This window comes from Ostrinia furnacalis, unplaced genomic scaffold (genome assembly GCF_004193835.3).
Source record: "Ostrinia furnacalis isolate ACB-3 unplaced genomic scaffold, ASM419383v2 OfSCF4915, whole genome shotgun sequence".
NCBI classification, from domain to species: domain Eukaryota; kingdom Metazoa; phylum Arthropoda; class Insecta; order Lepidoptera; family Crambidae; genus Ostrinia; species Ostrinia furnacalis.
Genome location: NW_021135154.1, coordinates 1,488,028 through 1,513,073, shown reverse-complemented (window position 1 = coordinate 1,513,073; position 25,046 = coordinate 1,488,028). Strand labels below are relative to the sequence as shown.

General features: G+C 35.4%; 1 protein-coding gene across 2 annotated transcripts in view; it reads left to right on the top strand.

The window, feature by feature from the left end:
* The window catches only part of Ubx (ultrabithorax), a 156,952-nt gene extending 134,564 nt beyond the window's left edge, over nt 1–22,388 (top strand). For both annotated transcript variants that reach the window (XM_028314750.1, XM_028314751.1), the window contains one exon: nt 19,878–22,388. The gene's annotated coding sequence lies outside the window, so the exon portion shown is untranslated. The remainder of the gene's footprint in view (nt 1–19,877) is intronic.
* Nucleotides 22,389–25,046: the final 2,658 nt, after the last annotated feature.

The following is a 25,046-nucleotide window of genomic DNA, read 5'->3' as shown; positions in this document are numbered from 1 at the left end:
AAATAAATCTCATGTATCTTAATTTTAAGCCCAGTAAATTAACAATTACAATTAACAGCGGCAATTACGCCTCCACATCCTCCATTTTAACCCTAAATCACCGGGGCCCGAATGAACATAAATAAAAACTCTATCAAAGTCCGCGACAGGGCGAGTAAATAGGAAGGGTTGAACACCCGGTCTACCCTAAGTTTTTCTGGGGCCTTTTCGACCCCCATCCGTCTTGTAGAGATACGCTAATTTATAGTTATACTGTTTTCTTTACCGACCTCGGTTTCGGTGACGCCTGCATTGATAAGGAATAGGGTAGATGGTATCATTTGCTTTTAATCAGATAATAGTAGGTACCTACTGGTAATTTTATCACAACATAATGATTTGTAGAAGAAGACGAAAGAATTTATAATTTTTAGCACATTAATTCGTATCATAAGACATTATTTATTTAATTACTTGTAGCGTAAGTAATTAATTAAGTAATTAGAATAATCTTTTGTTATATTTTGTGATGTGATTTCATCCTGATTACGCAGTCTTTGAGAGATTCTCAAGATGATTATAGGTTTAATATTAATTCAGTACACTAAAATGATAAAGATACATAAATAATTATGGCCCGATTTTTCAATCGTCAGATAACTTTTAACTGAAGAATAAATTTGGTACATTGACAGTAATCAGTAATGGGAAATATGTCAAAATACAAGGTTATTCTTCAGTTAAAAGATATTTGGCGATTCAAAAATCGGCCCTAAGTAGAAGAAAGCGTACGCGATATTCAAAACCTTTATCTAAAGTACGCCAATCCAATAGTCACAATTTTTAATCAACATAATGACGCTACTCCTATGCAATCGTCTCTTGTTTATTATTTATATAATCTATTGTATAAATTAAACGTAAATTCGCTATCAATAGCTGACATATTTTTAAATACGAGTAGATAACATAAGAAGGTACCTAATGTATATCACGGTTCAAAATAAATTTTACATCAAATGCGGGAATTGTGACCGACTCCAGTAAATATTAATAACAAATTCAAAACGCCAGCAACTATGTGTAAAATTTAAACTTACTGCTAATGGCTTTAGAAAATGTAAGACGTGACAACGTTAATTAAACAACGTAACGGGACCTTAACACATACCTACTGTGTCCCTTATTTACCGACCAGTTACGAAGACCCTCGTCATAAGGACAAAACACTCTTTTAAGGTCTGCAAGATTAGGGAATAGAAGTGCGGCATGGGCCCCGTTAGACTGGACGATGATAGCCCGCGGTGGTACCACGGTTTTTGGGGACATTTCATATTTGGAAGCTCAAAGTGAGAAGCAATTTTCTAATAAGATTTTCGCATAGATATAGTTTGCGTTTTTATTGTGAAAAATAACCTTTGACTAGACTTAACTGTTGAACTAAAACGATTTTATTGCTGAAAGTTTCATGCGTCATGTAACTTCATAAAATGGTTCCTTGAGTAAATTGCTTATCACTGATCAATATTTATCTATGTATCGCTGTTGGTTTCTATAAATAAATAAATTACTAACTAATTAGTTAAACTTACCACATAAAAAATATGGTTGGTTACTCAAATAAGTGTTCGGATTACTTACATCAAAACCTGTTACCTACTTTTGCAGTCCATTATATTAGCCTTAATACAACTAACCTTTTATTTTCAACTACTAAAGGAGTCTTATTCAAGTTTTAAATTCTAATACATTTTCTTCTTGTTTGTATCCTGCTTTGTTTCCAATAAGAACTCGAACGAAAACTATTACAAGCGAGAACAAAGTGAGTTTCAGCTACACAGTACCACCGCAGAGTAGCAACTCAACCAAATAATTGCTATTCTATTCACACTGGGGGGCGATTTATGCCCGGAATTATTTCCTTGTTGTTTTATTCGGGGATTTGTCACTCAGTCCCGCTTTTATAATTACCCCGAATCCCCGATACCGAATAAGTTTTTGCAGGGTATTTATGACAGTTTAGAATTCAGTTTTGGGGAGATTAGCTTTGGAGTTGTTATGAAACTGATTACAGAGGCGGTTTGGATTTTATTTTTAGCTAAGGCTCTATTGAGGACAATGTTTTAGTTATTTCCGCAGTAAACCTTAATGTGTTCATTCATATTCTATAGAGATATATTCATATTGTATAGGTGATTTCGTCCAAAATAAATGTTATACATAAAAATTAAAACAAATTTTATTTTTGAACTTTCCAGGGTTAATAATAAGCAATAATAAATAATTAAATAAGTATTTATTAAGCATTTACAAAAATCTTACATGATAATCATGGCATGTATAGGTAGGTACCTCCTACTACATGGAATAAATCTCATTAGCTAAACAAACTCTGAGACTGTTTATATTTACTGTTTTTTTTTTGTAAGTACTCAGATANCTGAATCTTCGTCAGTCTGATCACCATTAGCGGCCATCTGATAAGAAAGCAGTAAAAAAATACCAAAATTGCTTTGTTTGCTGAAATTATATTTTTTTTCTAGAGTTGTGGCAATCAAGTGAAGCATCAATAGCCTAAAACAATGAAAAATAATAAAAATTAAATTACATTTTCTCGCATGATTTTGCTTATGCATAGACCTACTGTACCTTATAGGGTACACCTATTTTAGACTAGAAAAAATGGTATAAAAATAATCTCAATAATATTTTTTTCGTAGTTATGATATCTATTGTACTTTATTTTTGAAATAAAATTGATAAATAATATAATTTACCATGAATAATATGAAATATACCTTCTTGAATACATTGTAAATATTTTTTTTGTTTTCTGTCGAGGAATTTTAAAAATATTTCCGAAACCACCTGTTAAAACGCATTTTTAAATATTTTTATGTAAAATAATCACTTTAAGCTTACTGTCACAATCATTTTTACAAAATAACAACAGTTTGGTACTTCAAAATATATTCAATAATATACCGTACCACATAGGGTACGGTAGGTCTAAATGGGTTAATAACGTATTTCCATTAGTGTTACGAAATAGGCAAATTAGGACACAAAACAATGGGCAACTTTTCTGTGTTGATTTTTCCGGTTGAAATACAGTAACGCCATCTAGTGGATTAGTTATGATCATTGTACATCATAATTATCATCGTCATTTTATTTTGTTCACAAATTATTTACTGTGATACATATTTTTTTTTAACATTTTATAACAATTTTAAACACACTAACATAAGTAATATACTGTTTTAATAGTCGTAAATAATCTCCATAATAAAGCATTCCATGTTGTGTAAAAAGCAACCACCCATCACTGACATAAAAGTTCTGTTGTCTGCCGCTAGATGTCTCACAATAACTCAAACCGCTAGCGCCACGAGCGGCGGTGAAGGGAAACGTTGTCGCTCATACAGGGCAAGCTCAGGCGAACTGCGAACAATGTTTATGATGCAATTTACAGTTCGTATATTGCAAAGCACTTCATATAACACGACAGTAAACTTCTGAATTTTCTTTCAAGTTGTTTCAGCTCTTTTTAACCTGCACGGTGGAAGTTCTTTTGTGTTTTGCCGACTTTAGTATTGAATGTTTTGTACGCGTGTATTTACTGTATGTTAAGATTATTTTTCGTTGATACTTGATATTCAATTAAAATTATGGCTTAATTAAATAATGAAATTTAAACTATCTAGGTTCTCTTTTTAGATGCAACGTGAACTTAAGCATTAACACTCTATTAAAATTTGATATCGCTCTGTGATTTGATTAATTATTTTTGATAGCTTACCTAATCCCTTAAATAAAACAATCTGTCTTTTCACTTCAGTATACAATTTTCAGATAACTATCATTTATATTCAAAGGTAACACAGCCTTTTTCATGAAGACCAACAAGTTGTAAGCGCTACACTAGCGTCATCGTTCGAAGTCGTAAAACATCTATTTTATGGAGTGACGACCCAAAATGGCCCATAAAAAGCTACACCATTTCACTCACAGATGGCGTTGAGCGCTGTTGAGCGACGCACGCCATCTATTAGCGGCCGGAGTGACTTATCCCACAAAGAGGGTTATGGTTTTATTGCGGCATAAAGTGGCAAGTTACGACTTTCGGCCTTCGAATATGGAGATATCGGAGGGCGAATGGGCGTGTAAGACAAGAGAATTACTTTTATTGTTTGTAAATTGGTTGTAAAATTATGAGTTCGGTCGTATTGTGCCTAATCACGGCGATCAGCTGTTGTTTTATTGAATAAATCACTTTATTACTCCAAGTGGTGGTTTATGGGGTCATAAAACTTTATTTTAATGATGGTGGTTTGTCACATCGCCTTTTAAATGTTAATTTGACGTGAACTGTAAACATTTCGTATTTAAACAGAAGCTCTACATTTTTAAATATTTATTTTACCTATTTTTTAGATAGGATACAGTAAGTTTTTTTTTTATTTGATTTGAATCATTGTAGTTTTTGAAATGTACCTACTTAGGCATTTTTTAGTTCTTAGTCTTAACGGCTGTTATTATAAGTACCTAATTAATTATTGTGATAAATGAGCATCTAATTAATCTGGGTTATGTAATGTAAGCTTTATTCAAATTAATTCATAATGTTACTCGTAGACTCATTTTCTCTAACTTTCACATAGACTCTATCTATTAACAAAGTTTTTAATGATTACTCCTGCCTTAGTTCGACTATCCCATAATAGATGGCGCTATGAGCGCGTAAATCCTCATCGTGATCAATAATAGTAACTTCGTATTATCGTACGTTTCAACTTTGATTGTAGGTTTTCAATTTTTTCTCAGTCTTAAAATATGTTTAATGTTATTTACTATTACTATTTAAGTCTTTTTATGTGTAGGTACAGTATTTTTGAATGGGTGGAACAAATTTAGTTTCAGCCAAATGGGAAGAATGAGTAGACTAGATTTCTAAAGAGCTTTATTAGTGAACCAAAGCTTTTTATAAAGCCAAAGCTTTCATGTACAACTCGCCTAATTACAAAACATTCCACTAGTGACTAGTCTCTAAAATCATCATCAAAAATCTCAAAAAAAGAAAAACTAGAGCGCAAAAAAATCTTAAAAAATTAACGAGCGTCTTAACATCGTGTTTGTTTAAGTAGCAACAAGTGATCACTTAACCGGCGCTTGAGAGCTAATTATTTGTTTTACGACGCGTTCGGATCGTAAACGTCAATTTTACGATCGGCGTGTCGCGCACGACACTCGATTGCCGCGCGCGAGTAAACAATCTTGGACTCCACGCGCGTTTCGATGATTTTTTGTTATATTTTTTAACTTTTTTTTTTTAAATTAACAGTCTTTTTTATTGTTTCGCTAAGTGGATGACTTTTTAAGTGTACTACAATTTTTTTTCGAACGTAATAAAAGGCTGCGTCTTTATTTTTTATTTTTGAGATTTGAAATTAAGAGTAAGTATGTAAATACTTAGATAAGTACAAAATACAGATTTTTATATAATTGATTTTATATAATACTAATTAATTTTAACTTTTAGAGAATGAAACCCTTTGAATTTATTAAGGTAAGTATTTTTAAAGAGAAGGCAGAAGGATAACACGAAGATGACAAGCTCGCCGAGCTAGCTAGCTTCTATTTAAAGTACCTGAAAACAGAAAAAAGCTTTGAGTAAGCACTTAAAGTTCGCGATAAATCAACCATACACATAACAAAAACATTGGCCGGTGAAAGAAAACAAAGCCATCGAATGTCGATAAACAAATACATTAAAAACAAAAGAACTCTACTAAATAACAAAAGACTGTTAAAAATCTAATATCCAAATGTCTCAGTGTAATAGCTCCGAGCCACAAATCACCCGCTCACATTACTCATAGTGCCTTTCAACATATATTATTCCATCCTAGTTTTGTGGGAACAGATTTCTAATTATATTTTCGTAGCTACACTAGATATAGGGCCCCAGTGAATTGACTAGCCGTTTAATAAAGTGGGGGAGCGAGAAAAAATATATAGACAGAGAAAGAAACAAGAAGCAGTGAAGGAGCGCCATGATTTATGTGATGCACATTTGGGCCCAACAGCGCCAAATAAAAAGTTATTCCGTGGTAAGGTTACGATATTAATGTTGTTTCGTTGGGCTTAAGCGATATCTTTCTTTTTAAATAATTATTTATATTTACATAAACATCCACAGTCAATATGTTGTGGTGTTAAAAGTTGTGGGCTTTTATTTTGGTGCACATTAAGCTTTGAGATTTGATGAATATGTACTCAAAAATAATATTAAAACAATAACAATCAGTTTGGCACGGTTAGTTCTTATAATATCAAAAATATTGAGAAAAAGAAAAGCGAAAATATAATAAAATGATATGAAAAACAGTAAAGTGATTGCTTTTTGCAAGTAATGGACGTAAAGCAAATTTTTCTGAGCGAATTAAAAATAAATTATAAAAAAGCAGACATGTTTTTTGCGACCGTACCGCCTATCGCTATGAGTAAGTTATGGCCGCCGTAGGGTGAGTTACACCCTGCTTAGGTCACGTGGCCCGAGAGGGTGGGCTATACCCAAAAACAGCTGAGAGGGAAAGGGACAAGAGAAGTTGGGGCGGTAAGTTATCTTCGTTTCATTCAACTCACACTCGCACCGCCCGAACGTCCGTATAGATCAATAAAACTACTTTATCTCTTTTTGGCACATCCCCATCCCGTCGGCGACTTCCTGGACCGATACTGCAACTTCATGATTTTAACATTAAATACCTGCAAAGTAGATTTACAGCAAAAAAATACTAAATTCATTTCTGGCTACTCTACTTGGATGCGTGCCGCGTGCTGGCTGGTTAAGAAAAAAGCTCAGTAAAAAATAAACGCAAAACAATTGACAATCTTTAGCTAAAACTCCTTGGCTTTTTAAAAAGGTTGCAAGGCAGTAATATTTCATTGTGTACCTGTAAGAAAAAAAGACTAAAAAGAAAAGAAATGCCCTTGCCATTTTTTCCGTAATTAAAAAAATAATAGTATCAATAACAAAAGAGCGTCACGCAAAGTCTTGCATAACGTGACGAATTTTAAAAAAGGAACGGTCGGATGTTTCAAAAACGTCAATGGTGTTCTTTTGTTTCGCAATGGGTGTTCCGTTAACGCAATTGTCGTTCGTTTTTTTACGTTCCCTGAGCGTTTTATCCGTGTTTACAAAGGTAATGGCCATAAAATATTATTACCGGGCTATTAGGAGCCACAGGTAGGTAGGTCGTCTGCTAGTTCATTGCCGCGATAGCGGTAGTAAGTAATTGACGATGTTAATTTGTCGTTTAAAGTGGACCGTGCTTGGGTCGTACGTGATTTAGCCGCTGTGATAGTCTTGTGTTTTTGCCACGTTTTTGCTAGTGAAAGACAAAATATTTTTTAAATTTTTCATTAGTTTTGTGACCACGATAGAAAGCCTTAACACAGTTTCGAAATTAGATCTTAGATCAAGCTGTAATTTTTAAAATGTAATCAGTTTAATTGTGAAAATGACTCAATTAATGCCTGAGGTTCACACACGAAAACAGGTATGTACCTACTTAAAATCTTTTTATATTTTTCTTTCAAACTTAAAAAATAATTTTCATGCCTCTAAGAGGTAATTTTCTCAAAAATCCACTACATTATTTAAGACGGCCGTATTTCAGTGACGCGGGCATATTTCGCGGTGGTTTGTCTTCTAATAAAGTAATTACTCTGGAACTCTGCCTCCGTTCGAAACGCCGCAGAGTACTGGTGGCAAAAAAGGCAACTTAGTAAAAAAAATCATTAGTGATTTTAAGAGAACACAAACCGATCATGTTTTGTGTGTTTCTAATATAAAAACAACGCCATAGTTTAAATCAAATCAATACAAAATGATATATTCAATTTTGACCACTATTTTGGCACTTAATGTGAACGTCAAAGATTTAAAAAAAAAAGGTAACCCTTAAGGGGCACTTTACATGTCTCCTCATCTTTTGGGCCCTACTAGCCCAAGACTAACGCCCGTATTCACAAACGATGCTTGCTTAAGTGAAGCAGCAAATCGAACGCACAGCGTTGAATAGAGCTCTGTGATTGGATCGTGTGTGACACTGTGACCTGCCGTGCACTGTGAGACCTCATAGTAGTTTGTTTGTAATAAAATACGGGCGTAAGACTAGTAATCTTTTGAAAAAAATAGTTGCTTATTTTCTTTAAAGTTGGGTACATTCGTTAACACAACTCCCGTTATCGTTTAATGTATACTTGCCTTAGATACACAAGCATTTTCTATTAATTCCCACGATTAACTACCAATAGTAATATTATTTATCAAAAAAATCATCATCTATCTATGATCAACAAACGCATCTCTATAAAGCCATATTTTATTTTTTCTAATTAATAAACTACCGATAACTTTTTAAATTAACCTCAACATCTATTCCCTAATTTATGCCCAATTAAGTAAGTTGAAAAGTGAAAACAAAGTTACTCTATTAGGGCCAGCTGTGGGCCCCGATTGACGGGCTTCAATTTCGGTGTCGATCGATAGAGCTTTTAACGATTACTTTGTGTTTGTGCCGAATTGTATAATGTATTTGAATTTGGAAATGCCATATTTTCTATCACTACAATTTTGATAAAGTAACTTTTAATTTCATTTTTTGTAACGTTACTTAGCAATATAATATTAGCACTTGAATATCAATGTACAGTGACGACTGACGAATTTTCAACCATATCTTTGAAGATTGGGGGTGTCGTGTCCTGCCTAGAATTTAACTTCAAAGATTTATACATACAATTATGTATTTCCATTTTGAAAACTTTATTCTTACTAAAGAACATAATATGATTCATTTACATGCTTCAGGTTTAATCGATATAATTTCAATTGTTTTTTCACAAAAGTTTTCAGATACCTACATTTTATTTTAAAATCCGATTTCCACACAAATAGAGTCACTGTATACCACTAGTTCAGAATTTTCTTTAGATCCATGTGTCTTCGATCCACGGCATATTTTTAGGCCCGCCCACTCGTCGCTTCTCTAATGAACCACGTGTAAATGTATAAATCTACTGGTATCAGTGGTTTCGTGTGACTCCACGATATGACACATTTATGTTTGACATCTTTAATTGAGGTCAATGACTTACAGTTTTATTAATCGATGCTTAGAAAATTAAATTAGTTTTTACTGAAATGCTTTCAGTATTAGGTTTCTGTTTTGAAGGCAACTTAAATATCTAACAACTCCGATTGTAAGAGGAATAGGTAACTACAGAAACACAAAGCTCTTCATATTTAGTATCAGTTTCATAAGCCAGAAGGACGAAAATATATTGAGGAAATTCTTAGGTAGCAGTAGATTATGAAAGAGCATGAAGAATTTTGGAAATCTGCCTAAAACGCAATTGATAAACGCTTACTTTTATCGACGTTACAGAACCCAATCAAAACAAGCTTAGTGTGTCCTACCCTTAAGTCTCGATTCGTGACAAAACTGAAAACATCCCTAAACATATGTTAGTTAACCTCCCCACAATCAGGGGAAAGCGAGATTGCGTCGTAGAAGCGTTTTATATGAATTTAGTTGGGGTATCTTAAGGAAAACTGTTCAGCAGATATTTATTAATGTTAGCTGCTTTATTGTGACTCTATTCATTGCATACTTTTCCGGTAACACATACATTTATGTTCTATTAAGCATACATTTAAAGTCTTGTCTTTAACAAACGATTAATCTATTTATCTATACTTAATAGACTCTGATACTTACTCGTACCAAGCTGTTCGCATTATAAAAGAGTAAGCGATACCTACGTTTTGTATGAGCTTGAGGAATGTCGACAATGTAGAGATGGTACGCTAACCTTCGTCTGGTTCCCCGTTGATGAAAAGGAGCAGGTGGAATTAAAATACAAATTTTCTCTTTTTAGTCATTGTACTGAATGTCATTGAAAATATTGTGTAATGTCATTGTCAGTGTAACAGTCGAAAACAAATGTTATCCAATTATCTTTAAAGCACTCCACTAAAAATAATTAGGTAATTAATTACCTGCTGCTCATTCCTCGTGGTCTCCAGTGTAAATTCTGAAGTTTGAAAGTTTAGTTAATTCATCAAATCTCCTCTCTTTTGTATTAAGTTTACATGACATGGCAAATTCAGAACGTTCTCACGTATTTGTCAGCCATGCAACTTATAACATTTTGGAAGTTGCACGTCCGCGCTGTACTCATACTTACATCTTTCGTATCAAACAAAACTTTGGTCACGCTTAATGCCTTTACGACTGCCGGGGGTGACATAAAGAAAATGAAAAACATTTTGTATTATTCTTGTTGCGCTCTTACCCGCGTAACTTCAACGACCCTCGGTAGGGCGGCGGCACTGGCGCGACTAAGAAACTCTTCTTAAATCTATCATCCTAAATGCCTTTAAGAATAAATTGGATATGTCTAAGTTTTATATCCTTCTCGCTTCATTTACATTCAATCATTGGAAGTGCTGAGAGGAATAGACGGTTAAAGTAGAAGGTGTTGCAAAAAGTTGACCTCTTCATATTGTCTTAGAAAACTAATTCATGGAGTAACTAATAATATCATTTATGGAAAATACAAGCATAAAAGTACTATACCTATACCCTACCTTATATTTTGCTTAATAACTAATCAAACCTTTTTTTGTCTTTTTAACTATGACTCAAAAAGCGAAGATCTTGGTTGAGCGCGAAAAGTTTTCTCAACTTCTATTCAGTGCCAGCCGATATTATGTTGTCCCGAAGTGGTGCTAGGACAAGTTATATTTGGGACGTGTAAGGTCTACTATGCCCTGAATAAGGCCTACATAGTAATAAATAATATTAATTTGTCCTTCAATATTTTTACCTTTCAATTTTGCATTTGGCTTGATGCGATTTATCGTATCGTATGCGGCCTGCCTACCAGCGTCTCCCCATCCCGACTGTTTCAGCTTAGACAAATATCCGCAGAAACTAGTTACGTGTTTCGACTCGAACGCACACTTTTTTAATCATAGTGATCCGTCTTCGGAATTTTAGGGCGATTGGATGTTTTCGAGTGTCAGAGAAAGAAATAATTCACTTTGAAAAATAACTCTTCTAATTTAGGCTGTCTCTTATTTTATTCCAAACTTTTTTCATATTTCGTTTCCAATTTAACGGTACCCATAACAGCAAATAGGCATCTTCCACTCAAAGCAGGGTGTTGACAAAGTGCAAGAATAACCAAAAAATAAATAAATAAAAGTGCGTGCGTCCCACTATCGTCGTAAGTTACATGCTGAGTATGGGCTCAGTCGACCTCCGAACAAAATTACATACTTCATCTCGGAACAGAGTCCAGCACGAAACAATTTGCCCGACAAAAGATCGCCGGGCACATAGATACTCCCGATATTACGTCGGATCACGTGATACCGGCATAAACTATTTTTCACCACCATCATTTAGTGTGGTCTCACTTTTTTCCCCGTTTCCATGGAAAAATGGGAGCGCGATTGATCAAAGTCAGAGTTGCTTGTTACCGAAATCACGTTTATCATAGATCACATTTGTCTAAGGCTTTAGGTAGGTTTTTGTTTGAATTCTAAAAGCATTAAAAGTTCGGAACACCCGTGCAAATTTTAACCCTTTTTCTCCAAAGTTAAGGTTGGATTTTGGCTGTAAATAGAAAGTGTATTAGAACAAATTTATAAGGAAACTACCGGGAGAAGAGTCGCGAGCCACACACGACGGTTACGGGAGAATCCGGGACGCGGGGTGAGTTATGCGACCGCGATATATTTTATTTATGAATTATATCCCACACTTAGTAAAAAGTGGCTTACGTTTCGATAACTTTAAACATTGTAGCTAAAACTTTAAAAACAAAGAACGCAAAGAATAAAATTAAAGACGCATTAAAAGTGGATTAAGAATTATTTTGAGAAATTGTAGATCGTAAATCGTTGTTCTCAGTGCACATTTTTCATGAAAAGCAAAGAGATGAAAGAAATTTCATTGCAACTGTTTTCACCAAAGCTCATGTATTTTAGTACTGTAATGTACAGAAAATCGTAATGATTGCAACCGATAGACTACTATGAAGATATTTTAGATCGACGCTTCCTCGTTTACCAGCACACATTCTAGTACGTATGATGCTATCAAGTGATGAAACTTTTTTAAGCAATTAATGTCGACTCTAACAGATTTTTTTAAAAAGAGGGTTATACGTCGACGACAAAATTATGATCGGAGTCTATTAATTCCGTTTCCCCATCCAAACCTTATTCTTCTATTCTAATACCACAAGACGGCGCCGCCCGCGCTGCGATTTGTCAAACGAAACAAACAGTACAGAAATAGTTCTGGTTGACAACTTTATGGCCACCTCTCGTCTGCGTTACGAAATTATACGGCAAAGGAATTTTATTCAACACCAGAGATTTTCCGGTTGCTACTCAGCTGATTTACGGTTCAACTGATATTTATGCGTGGAACGGTTGAACCTTTTTTGGGATGTAATCTCGCACGGCTACTATTTGCCCCTAAAATCTATTAATGACTTCCCGGTCATTGTTGGGAAATACAGATAAAGCATGTCAACGAAAATGGAAGTACGAAAAGATTTTTGAAGCATAATAAATATTACTAACCCTGAGTTGTAAACTTCAACAAACGTCAAAAGTCTGTCAACCATACAAAAACACCGGGTACCGTTGGTTAAAGTTAAGGGGATGCAATTCAGCTTAATATTTTTATTAGTTTCCGCTAAAAGTTAGCCACAATCGTAATTGCCTTCTTTCTATCTTTTTAGATCTCTTATCCATTTGCCTTCCTCTTGCTGTTTTTTCGTAATTCGCAATTTTTTTAAATTCTTTCTTCGTAGTTTTATTGCACCAGTTTTATTTTCCACAATATCGGAGACAGTGCTGTATTTATTAATACAACAAAGCCTGCAGTGTCCAGAGTCAGCTGGAGGTCTGCGCGTGACGCTAAATCATACGCGGATTTACGAGGTGTCCGCAATCGACTCGCAACTGCGCAACTATCTTCGTAAACAACTGAAAAATAAACACGCCCCTACTATAGTAACTCACTTGGAAATCGCTCACGGTTTCATACATCCAGTTTTCAAAAAAAAGTAGTTAATGAAAAGGCCTGGAAATCCAATCCAAAATGGTCCAAATCCATTGCTGGTAGAATACAGAAAGACCAGAAAGAAGTCAGGTGATATTCATTTCAAAATCATTAATCAGATAATTATGTTCTCGACACCAAAACTTTTATTCAAGAACTTCTAGATTAGGTCCTACTTCTAACTGGTTTGTTGTTTCGACTTAGGTATTCTGTAACAGCAGTGACTGGTGTCGAGTTCTTCTTGAAGTCTGCATTAACCGCTATCATTAAAAGTATGTTTGAAGACCTCACTGATTGACGAAAGAGCTACATGGAACTTTACCTATTAAAAGATAGACATCATTACAGTCTAAGGTTTGACGACAAAATCAATAGCGTGAACTAAAGTAATGCATCTTTAAAGTTTATGTACAAACAACAATGTTTTATCGCCGTTTTGTCAATTGGAGAACAGCATAGCTGATCATGCATGCATGCAAGTACCGGCGTGTACCGCGGCGTTGCCAACTCGACCTCATCTTATTCTCTTGGCATCGAAGCAGGCGACGTCTCGCTGATTTACTACGCCGTACCAACCTACTAAAGTTTTCGGATTAAATAGTTTTTCTCGTTCCAATATTTGGCAGCGGCATTATTTTTTTGCGACGCTTTTTTTTTGTTGTCTGCGTTTTAATTTATTCCACCTATCTGCATTTTGATTGCGTGTGCGGTAGGGATATGATCGTGGCTAGAAAGTATACTTTTATCTTGTTTATTTCTGTTTTGTGAAGCAAGACTTATTTCGTAATCATTATTTCGTTTCATGATTTTTGTTAGGTGCCGATTGGTGGAATTGTTATGTGTGATCATCATCATAGCTCAGCCCACCAATATTACCCTACCCTTAGACTACCCTAATTCAGACCATAAAGTCTAAACCTCAGCTAATCATCGGCGCCCCATCTGTAATTGTCATTTGTCAAGACCTGATCTCGACTCTAGAATTCTTTAAACTAAATGGCCATCTCTTCTACATTAAGTTTCTACCTAACTCATTGCCACAGCACTATGCCTTTACATCCTTCTGTGTTGGATAACTTAATATCTTCTCTATTAATAAACCCATTATAACTTCGAAATGTATGAGAGCACCCAAAATAGAAACACTTTAACCCTCAAATGCCTGTCTTAATGGCATAACCATCGACAAAATGCCACAAGAAAAAGAGCGTTCGCGCACGGCCTATTAGGACATTAACGCTCAAAAATAAATGCAGTGTGAAAGTTCAATATGGCAACACGATAGGAATGCGTTTGAACCATAGAGTTGTAGAAGATAGATGCATCTATAATGGATAGTGATGGGTATGATGTATCGTTTCGTTGATAAAAACCATGTGTCTAAATGTCATCTGTCATTGCTCAGAGTAATCCTGATTTATTAAAATTCTGCCACATTGAATATACATGATGTTTTTAGGTACATTCTAAAATTTTAAGCCTTAAATGGTGTATTACAAAAAGGTGTTTCGTAAAAAAAATGAAAATATTTAATTTAACTCTCATTGCTACACGAGCAAATGTTTGAAGTAACTTTTTGGTCGGATTTTTTTCCATCGTGTCATGTTTCGCGAAATTTACGCCCGGCTTAAACCGTCCAAAATTTTAGCTTCGCCCGTCCAAAATCCTGATATATGGCCGCGAGGGGGGCAGGGTAGCACACGAAAAAACCTCTTGTGTCCCTACCCTTTAATATTAATATCGCTTGCCCCGGGAATTGTATTAGAATATTATGCAATAAATTTTAAAGAAGACGAATTGCTGTTGCAGTGTTATTTTTCTACACTTCGAAGACCTCTGAGGTGTTAATAATTAATATCGTATAGCAGAGAAAAATGCTTCTGTTGTAGGCCTACCTATGTACCTAGATAGCGCAAAAATATTAAAACAAAACAAAAATATCTTATCTAGATCAAAAATAGGTGTAGATACAGATTTTAGAGAACAGATACTGTACACTTGACAAAACTAACCTAAGTAACTGAAAAGTTTCATACAGTAACAAAAACATTACATCGATTTAATGGAGCCAAAAAAAGGTTATACTGGTTATTGGCATCCTGGCTGAAATATTTTTTTAAACAATCACAGCGTACTATTAAAAAAGATCGTAACACTGGCCGAAAACCATGCAACCAATTTAAAAGCAAAACTCGCAGCTCAAAAGTAGCAATCGGCGAACAATACAGCTCAGTAATGGCGGGCCTCGGACGGGGGTTGGATTGATGGCCGCAGGTGGGGTGGGGCCCTCAACAAGACTTTTTAAATATGGATCCCATCCCGACTTGCGGGATAAAGAACGATTGGATGTGTCGCGTCTTTATTACCTGTGCTAGCTAACGTTCGTTCGAATTTTAAATTTTTAAGGTTTTTAAAATTCCGAGTTCGAAATTTGAAAATTAGAACTAGTTGATACGATAGATTGCGTAATCGAAGTTGAATTTTTCTTATTCAATTGAATACGTAAAAACAAAATATTGTCTCCGATAGATAATAATGACGTATGAAAAGAGATGTGTTTTTCACAAACTACATGCTGCGATGAAGCCAGCTGTTTAAAAATTCACAAATCCCAGAAGCATTATAAAAATTAACATACAAATACAGCTACTTCGCATTAATCTAAAATGCGTTAACGAATGTAATAAAACCCTTATCCCGATACCGGGGGAGGGAATCTGAGACAATTTGCCACTCCCGCCCTCTAAGCCCACCTATGCGTCTTTCTTATTGCCGGAGGATCCCGAATATACAACTAAGATTAATCCCGCTGAAAGAAAGGGTGTTACAACCCTTTTGTAAGCAAGAAAAATTACTTGAATGTTTGATGGTTGAGCAATTTTAGTTGTTGCTTTTAACGCATGGCATATAGGGTTACCAAAGTATTTTCTATGATGTGAAGAATGATGTAATGTAATTATTAATTACTTTACTTGAACTATGGTAACTTATTAAGGCATACGACAACGCCATTCTTGTAGCGAAGTTTTGGGCTGACACTGTGTAGGTTTGTTGTCGACACGATATGTCTAAATTTCAAAAGATAAATACGAACTAAGCTTGATTTTTCACTTAAGTCGGAAAAGGCTACTGAAATATGAAATGCTAAATTATGTTCCTGAATTTTTCGTTCATACTTACTACTTTTATTCATATGTGTGCCTACCATGAGTTTACGTTAGGTGTGCTCGCTAGCGACTGCGTAAAAAAATGACATTTAAATGTATGACATATTGTGCAGCGCCCCTAGCGGCTACTTTAAAAAAAAAATCTTCATAGAATTTTTTGACGTATTCGCTAGCGAGCTCACCTAACGTAAACTCATAGTAGGCACACTGATGTTGTGAGTAACCTTTTTTGCATAGAACATCAAAATACAGTAGCTATTCTAAGCTGATATTATAATTATAAACTACTTAAGCACCTAATTAAATAATCTCCATTCTTATAAAATTGTTTATGCCGTGTCCATCTAAGTCTAATTAAGCCATTATTTTATTATACTCTATGTAATAACATGCATAAATAGCTAAATTATCTTCACTTAACATCTAAAGCTTTGTACTTAGTTAACGCCGAATCCACAAAAGTATTTTTCCTTCCATAAAATTTTATATCATACTTAAAGAGTGGTTTAACACATACTTATACTACCGTTGTAATGCGTGAGAAGCAGTCAGTTAATGTCTTACTAACACCGGAGTACGTGTTAATTGGGCTTTTAATCATCAGCCCAGATTTGACCGGGCAAACGGACATGCATTAACGTAATTAAGAAGTGCAGTTAACATGTTCCCGTATGAAAGGTGTGAAAGTAAAGTTTGTTTCGGTACTTTCATGATTTCGGTCCGCGTGTTCAAGGAAAAATCATGTTTAATCCTATGCTGATAGAGAACGGATTAGCTTAACTTAGATAATAGTGTAACATTACTAATTTAATAAAGCTGTCATTATTTGCTTCATCCCAAACTATTTGACTATTTGATACGCTAACAACAATCATAATTTAGTCGCCCAAAACTTGCTAGTACTCAACATACTTACGATACGACTTTGTTCTTTGCGGGGTTCGAATCCGACACAGCTCGTTTTATAGTCTGGTACTCGAAAAACATAGAACCTTTATGGATAATAATTATTTAGCTCTAGGAATTACGTTTTGGCAACGCTTATTCATTTGAAATAGTTGACCCCTCCATATTTTTTGCATACAACAATACGCCTCCAACAACGATTACAATTGCTGCAATTTTAACGTTTCCACAGCGATCGATATTCATTATATCCACGGTCGGATGCTCGCAACCCTTATCAAGGGAAGACGCTGGTTTTTTCTCGGTTTTCCCAAATAATTTATTTAGCCCGCCGTCAATTTATCTTGCGAGCTAATTTCGTCGGCCCGGTGGCTTGTATGTTGTAATTCAACGAATTGCGCGTCCCGCGAGATTTATGGCGCGCGCACTTGACGGAGCGAGTGCCCTTCTTCCTTTGTTCTAGCCACGGAGCTGGACTGATGGAAATAGAGCTAGGGGGTAGTGACCTTTTTGAATTAGTAATATTTACTAACAATTGTTATAATAACTCTACGTTTTAAATTAAATGTAAAGTCACAGTTTTCTGACTCAAACATCCTATATTGTCTTAGTCTTGCTCGTTAGTCTTTCTATCTTCTTCCATGACTCAATTGCAGCGTCTCTTGTTGACTTTTGACTCAGTATCTCATCATCATCTCATTTTTGATTCAGTATCTCATCACGCGTCTCCCGTTCCCATTTCATGACTGGTTCTCGGTCTCCCTCTAGAATCAGTAAAGTAAAAATCTTTATCTTAATGCAGTAATGATAAAATATACCTTCACGGTTATCACAGTTATGTAACCAAAAAAAAAGATCTTCTTTCTGTCCCATTTCAGATCCGATTCTAGTTTCAATCTTCTGGGGTATCCTTTCTGCGTGTTTTGTTCTTCTCTCCTCTGGGCTTCTTCTTCTACTTCCACTCATTCTGGATCTTCTTCCTGTAACACAAAAAACATTGTATTAATAGATAAGTATTGCACCCAATATTCACTACACTCTACAGCAAGACTTTTATATTTATCCCGCTCTATGTGACCAGCCCCTGCCTCCCTGTAACACATAATCGTATCAATTATTCGGTTGGCGTCCTTCTTTATTACTTTCCTTGGCCACTGCTACTATATCTATCTACTTTCGTATACTTTTTGTTTCCTCTGCGTACTTTAATTTATTTTCCTTTCTTAATAAGAGTCGAACAAAGCAACAATAGGCAACAGTTCCTTTTAAATAAATATCGTATTTAGTTTTCTTGACTACCTACATTTATTCTGTGGTAGTTAGTACTCTATGGTATGACGTATGTTAAATATTATTTAAATTGGTATAGCTCTACAGTAGTCTCACTTAATTAATTTGTCACAAACATTAACACACGACTAATATTTTCATCACATTACAGTAAGCTTACATAACTAAATAACAGAAATGGAATATTCTTTTTAAAAACAATATTAAGCCGAGTCCAATTGCGCTGAAATATAAGGCGAGGCGCTCACGAGCGATTTTGTTATGTTTCTTTCTGCTGAGTCCGGATCAGACAGTCGTCCCGCTCGCGCGCGCCGTCGCGAATGGGCTACATCAGCAGTACTGGAACTATATCGAGCTGATACTACCGCCTGAAAAAAGCTTCAGTATGTTAAGTTACGCTTTTTTTAATATGGGCGTCGAATTCTTACATATTACATCGTTATTTCATTACTTTTTGGGACAAGAATTTTGGTATAAAAATGTAGAAATTTATTGACACGGAAAAGTCCTGAAGAAAATCGAGAAAAACATTCCGACCGAGTATGGTATATGACAAAGTATTCACAATTAAAAATGTTATGTATTGCTAAAGTTGCTATACTTTTACATTCTTAAAATATGACCGCTTTTACATTAGTTCAACAGGTTTATTAATTCTTCATATCCATGTCACAATATTAAGCTCGTAAAATATAACGTTACGTTATCTCAATTATCATACCCCATATTTTCCATATCTTGCGACGAGATCAATTAGAAATCGGCTATGCGTAGACGAAAAATTCCACATTGAATAAACACGGGCCTTGGCACACTTAATTTATTGGTGTCTCACACGCAACAGCTCTGTGTTGTGTCCGGCGTCTTTGTAAATCAGCATATGCAAAGTGGTATAGTAATAAATCTAGCAGCTTTTGCTCGTTCTCGCATCATGTTACATCTTAATTTCAGAGCGGGCGCGCCGGAGCTGCCTGCCAGAGATACAGCCTTTTATCAAATACGCATTACGCTAGAAATTAACTTTAACTGAAAAAAAAATCGCCTTTCCGTGAGCTTAAGCGATAAATAATGGAAAGCTGTTAGAATGCTGAGTTTGTTTTAACATGCCCATGGGGCTCGCGCGAAATTATTTGCATTTTAAGTCCGCCCTTGTTTATGAGAACGTACTTCGAGATGACGATATTTTACTGTGTGCTCGGAGACTTAACAAGTGGATCGCAGCTTCTGCGTCTATTTCGCATGCTCATTATTATAATCGTGGCCATACCGAAACAATTGCACAACGACTCTTGCTTTTGTTTAGCATTTCTTATCCCAAACACGCTCGCTTGTTTTTATAATTGGCATTTCGATTAATTTGCTTTTTCTTTTGTTCCAGGTTGTCGCCGCGCTAAGCGTTGTCAAAGCTTGGGTAGGTGTAGGCTTCACTTGTAAGTTAGCGCCCCCGACTTCGGCCGTCAGTGCCTCGCGAGCTGGTAGATCAAGATATCAAATTGGCCTATCGAATACATTTTTATGCCAGCCCACGCGAACGTTTAGGCAATCGACTGCCGGTGATTTATCGTCAAAATTTCCCGTTAGTAACGCTTACCGAGCACACTCCGCGTATCACTATTTCACAAATAAAAGAACCAGTCGCGATATCATCGTCGACTATAAATTATATGAAGCTCGGATGAAAAATCGCAGTTCGGTGTCCGCTTATTTATCGCTTACCTTAACTTGTGAATGAATATATTACGTCGGAATGTCGAATAGACGCATTTATTAGAGCGCGGTTTTGAGGCGGAGATGAGAATGGAAACTAGTGATGTACGGTGTCCGTGGTACGGAGTATCGAGTGATGTTGGTAGCGGAGCGGTATCGGGTGATCTGCTATCACGTCGCTCGGCACAGTGGCTGTTCGGCGCTAGGAATAGGTCGGGTTCCCGCGTTCTCCCGTGATATATTGTTCCGCATCTCCGTGTATAAATCTTGAACGCCTGCTGAGGTACACGGGACGCGCCGCGCCACAGCTCCGAGCTTCAAATGGAATTGTGTTTTTATTTATCGTGCGAATCGGACCCACTATCGCTCACTCGAAATCGCGCTTTATCGGCCAAAACGCGAGTCTCGACTGCGGGTCTACTCTTTATACTTACTCATGTGTTATTTTATTTAGCAATTGTTTGCGATTTCTCTTCTCTGTGATATACTTTTGTTCTGTAGTAAAATTAGAAAGTATATTTAGTTATTTTATCTTTTACTATTTTGTATTAGCGTTAACAGACTGAGGCGGCGATAGTGGGGACGTGTAACAAATATTTATTACGCAATGATATTAAAAGGCATGTTCAATGCAGACACATTAACGAGATATGTATCGACCGAACGCTTTTGGTCCTTGGAGTGAGTCACTTCCCTCAACATCGAACTAACGGTTAAGGATGAGTTATTGTTAGAGTTTTTACATAATTGTTTTTGAAAGCCCTTTTTAAGTTCACCATTATCGTTAACGACCAATAACATCACTTGGATGTGTACACATGTCGTCCATCTCTCCGAACCTACTTTAGTCCTCCAAACAACCCAACACGTGGCGTGTAATCTCGTTGCTGTGTCTGTTGCACTGAATTTGTTATAAACTACAAGTGTAAATATTAAGTCTAGTGTATATTACTACGTACGTAACAGAAATCTGATGTACAACGTCGGTATACGTTCTTAAAATACATGGTAGGGATACCTGTAGCAATCTTCTACATAATATATTATTTTATTGGCAATGCGCATAAACAAAATAAAATTACAATTATGACCATAAATATTCATATCGCTGTAAGACAACTTTATAAAGAGATCGTCATAAATCATGATTTAATATATACGCTACGTGTGAAGTTGAAGAACCAGAATTTTCCGGATGGATTTTGTTTTGTTGCCGTGCGCAGTGCCAGTGGTCCTATATACGTAAATGCAAAAGCTTTAGTATGAAGAAATATTCCATTTATTAGTCGATAGCTTAACTTATTATTAGAGAAATAGTTTATCTATAGTCACTTGAAAAAATGACAAGAATCAAAACTAGTTGTGCCCAGTATACGAATAGCTAATTAAATAAGTAATAATGTAATTTATTTTAAGATACAGTAGCGTTAATATTTTTGGATTCCTATAAACATATACGTAATTTTATCTTCTGTACTTTAAATTGGTGAAATTTTGTCGAGACTCTTTCAACTTTTCCTTTTGTCTTCGAAGTGCCAAAATAATTTCGTGTTTAGGAAATCATCATGGACTCATCTAATTACCTCTTAAAGTTCCTTATTTTATTAGTTGCTTTATTTAACATCAGTTTTTTTACTTGAAAGGATCTTCGTCAAAATTTTCGTGTCGTTTTGTTACATACTTATTGTAAATATACTTATACACTATTTATGTACCTACCGCTTCATCACAAAACAATTTATTAGTGGAACGGAGTTTAAATTAAAACACTTGTTTTTGTATCTCACTGCATTATTGGCTTGTTCCGTGACGCAATAAATTTGCTATTAAACAAATAGGTACCTTATTTATTTTACTGAAATCGTGCTCACGAATAAACTACTATAAATCTGACCTGTTTACGAAGCATTTGTCATACGTAAATACTAGGTAGGCGCAATTTATTGTAATGTAACATAATTAATTAAAATTAAATAGTAATAAATGATGAAATACTTAAAAAGCTCGAGGGATTCTAGTGTAGAAAATGGTTTAATGTTTGTGTTTTATGATTGTAACTGTGTGAAGAGTTGTGTAATATTATTATTATTACCTGTCTACCTATCATATGATCGAAAGCGATATAATTTTTTGTACAATGTCGGCTATAGTGCGAAATGGATTTGCATTAAATAAAATTCTGTTACTGTATTACATGTTTTATTTTAATTAATCTGAAACATTACAAAATAGTCATAAAATTCAAATTAATAATTTTGATAAAACAAAAGAGAGAGGCAGGGTTTCTATTAACTGGTTTCGTTTCTGTCAAGAGAGAACTTAACTACGTCATCTATGTACAAATTATTTCACTATTTGGATGATAGATTATTCTAGAAGTAACTTTAAGGACAACGCCACATCTAGGTATACTTCAGTAATAATCAAATAAATCACAAAAATATTCAATATCTTTACCGAATACGATATTTCCCTATTAAAAGGTCGTATTGGCTTTTACGCTAAGTCAAAAGTCCCTGGACATAGAGTAATCAATTGCAGGTGATTCCCATGAGGTCACCCTACCGTTTGCAAGCTTAGCGGATGTCAACCTGCTTGACCTCCCAATAAAGGTGTTTTTACATTGGCAAAGTTAGATAATAAGGAATATCAAATAATTTATTAAAAATTGTTTCAAGTAAAGAATACATTCTCAAGTTAGCTCATCATGACGTCATCTACCTAAATAGGTGAATCACGGTAAACACTGAATATCGGAAATATTGTGGCAGCTTAGAAGATGCAATAGGAGTGAATTTGCCACAAGAATATTATGTGTGATCTAATATTCTCTCTCACGCAAGCTACTACTTACAACTATAAGGCTGAGTTGCATCACCTAACTTTGACCGTAACTATAACGATAACCGGTGATTTTTTTATGGAGGTTGACAGATTTTTGACGTTTGTCAAAGTTAAAGTAAGATGGTGCAACCCAGCCTAAAAACAAGTGGCTTCAGTCCGATTTTCGTAGGACGAATAAAGGTGAACTCACCTTTATAAACCTGAACCTTTATCTAAGCCTCTTTATACTGCCTATGCTAGGAGGTATACTGCCTATGCAACGTAACAGATCACCAGTAACCAGCAACACCCACTGGTGTCAGTGGAAGTTAGTTACGCAATTATTATCAAAACATTAACCAACGCAGGAAATCAATACATTGATTTTATTAATCGATAAAAGTGTTATGTAACTAAGGTTAGTAAATGACACTGTCATGTTACAAAAAGTAATATTTATAAGTTATGTAGTCAGCCCCAAATAAATCGAATTTTGAGCTTTTTTACGCGCTTGAATGACTGAAGGAAAGACGAAAAAGTTGAAGTGAACAAATGAACAAAACTTTTGAAGGCCATTGAGTCCAGGGGCACTTTGATTCCTTCGAAAATCGAATCCTTTCACGGAAAGTTAAGTAACTTCATAAAAAAAAAACGCAAAGGCCTTTCAAAATTACAACTATCACTTTTTGCCACTTCTAGCCAGCTCATTTCACAAGCAACATCGACGAATAATGTCAATAGGTCTAGCGAAACATATTTAGAACATATTCATATTCGTTTCCAAAGTGCGTTGGATCTAGAATCGCATAAAGTGTATAGCCGTTCGGCGGGAATCGAACCTCACATCCATGGCGGCCTTGCGAGCGCACTTCCTGTTTGGCACGACAACCTGGCTACTTTCCTCAGTGTTGGCTGCATGTTTATTTTGCAGTATATGCAGTCTAGATGAAGGAGAATGTAGTCTTATGCAACGGAATATAAAGTTAAAGGTTTGTATCTACTTGGAAGTCTTAAAGATCATAAAGGCTCATCACCTTTTAATTTTGCTTGGAGTTTGTGATTTGAATGTTCTGTAAAATGCCAATGGGTTAGATAAGATCACCAAATACACCAACCATTGACACTTTTTTTGAGCTGACTGAAACGCAATTTCCCTTAGAGTTTTGTTTAGTAAAAGGCGTCAAATGTTGCTCACCACACATAATTTTCCTTTATTAATTTTTATGCATCTGAAAATCTAGTATAACCTTAAAAGCTTATTTGGGTTTTTCAAGGCTAAAAATAAGGATTAATTAGAGATTTGGGGCCTATGAATTACGGTGTTAACTACCCAATTGGCACGTCTGACATTTCGACGAACTCACGCGATCGGCGTAATGTGAAAGCACGGGTTAATTTACAAAGAAGTAACATTTCAAGAATTTCACTGAGCTACGGGAAGTAAATCCATTAAAGGTAGAATTAAAGATACCAACCCGATGCGTCAAAGTGCATGATGCTGTAGTGACCTTTTGTATGGGAAAGGACAACAAAATTATAACGTCTAGATTTCTAACATTAATATTGAAATAAACACGATTAATAAATATTTGACGACCTAATACCTCGTAGCATATGCAACATAAATCAAGATTTACATCATTATACGATCAAGATGACAATAGTTTAACATTCGATATATCAAACTACCCACGTACGATACTGGGTCTAACATTATTTATAAGTAAGCCCCACTTTTTATGAAACAGCTAAATTCGGCGGTCCGTCAGGGCCATATAAATCTTGGCGTATTCGAGGATTACCACAAGAGTAATGACTGGACTCCACCTGGTGAGGGCCTGCCATTATTTAGGTATTTGCTCACGCGTTCAGTCCCCGGGACTATGTGTCATTTGCGGTAATGCGTCTTTGAGATATTTTTGGTTGAAGGGACGTGTTTCCGAGGACCATGTGTGGAGGCACTAATCTAATACAATATGTAACAAGTATTATGTGAGCAAATGGGGGTACATTGGAA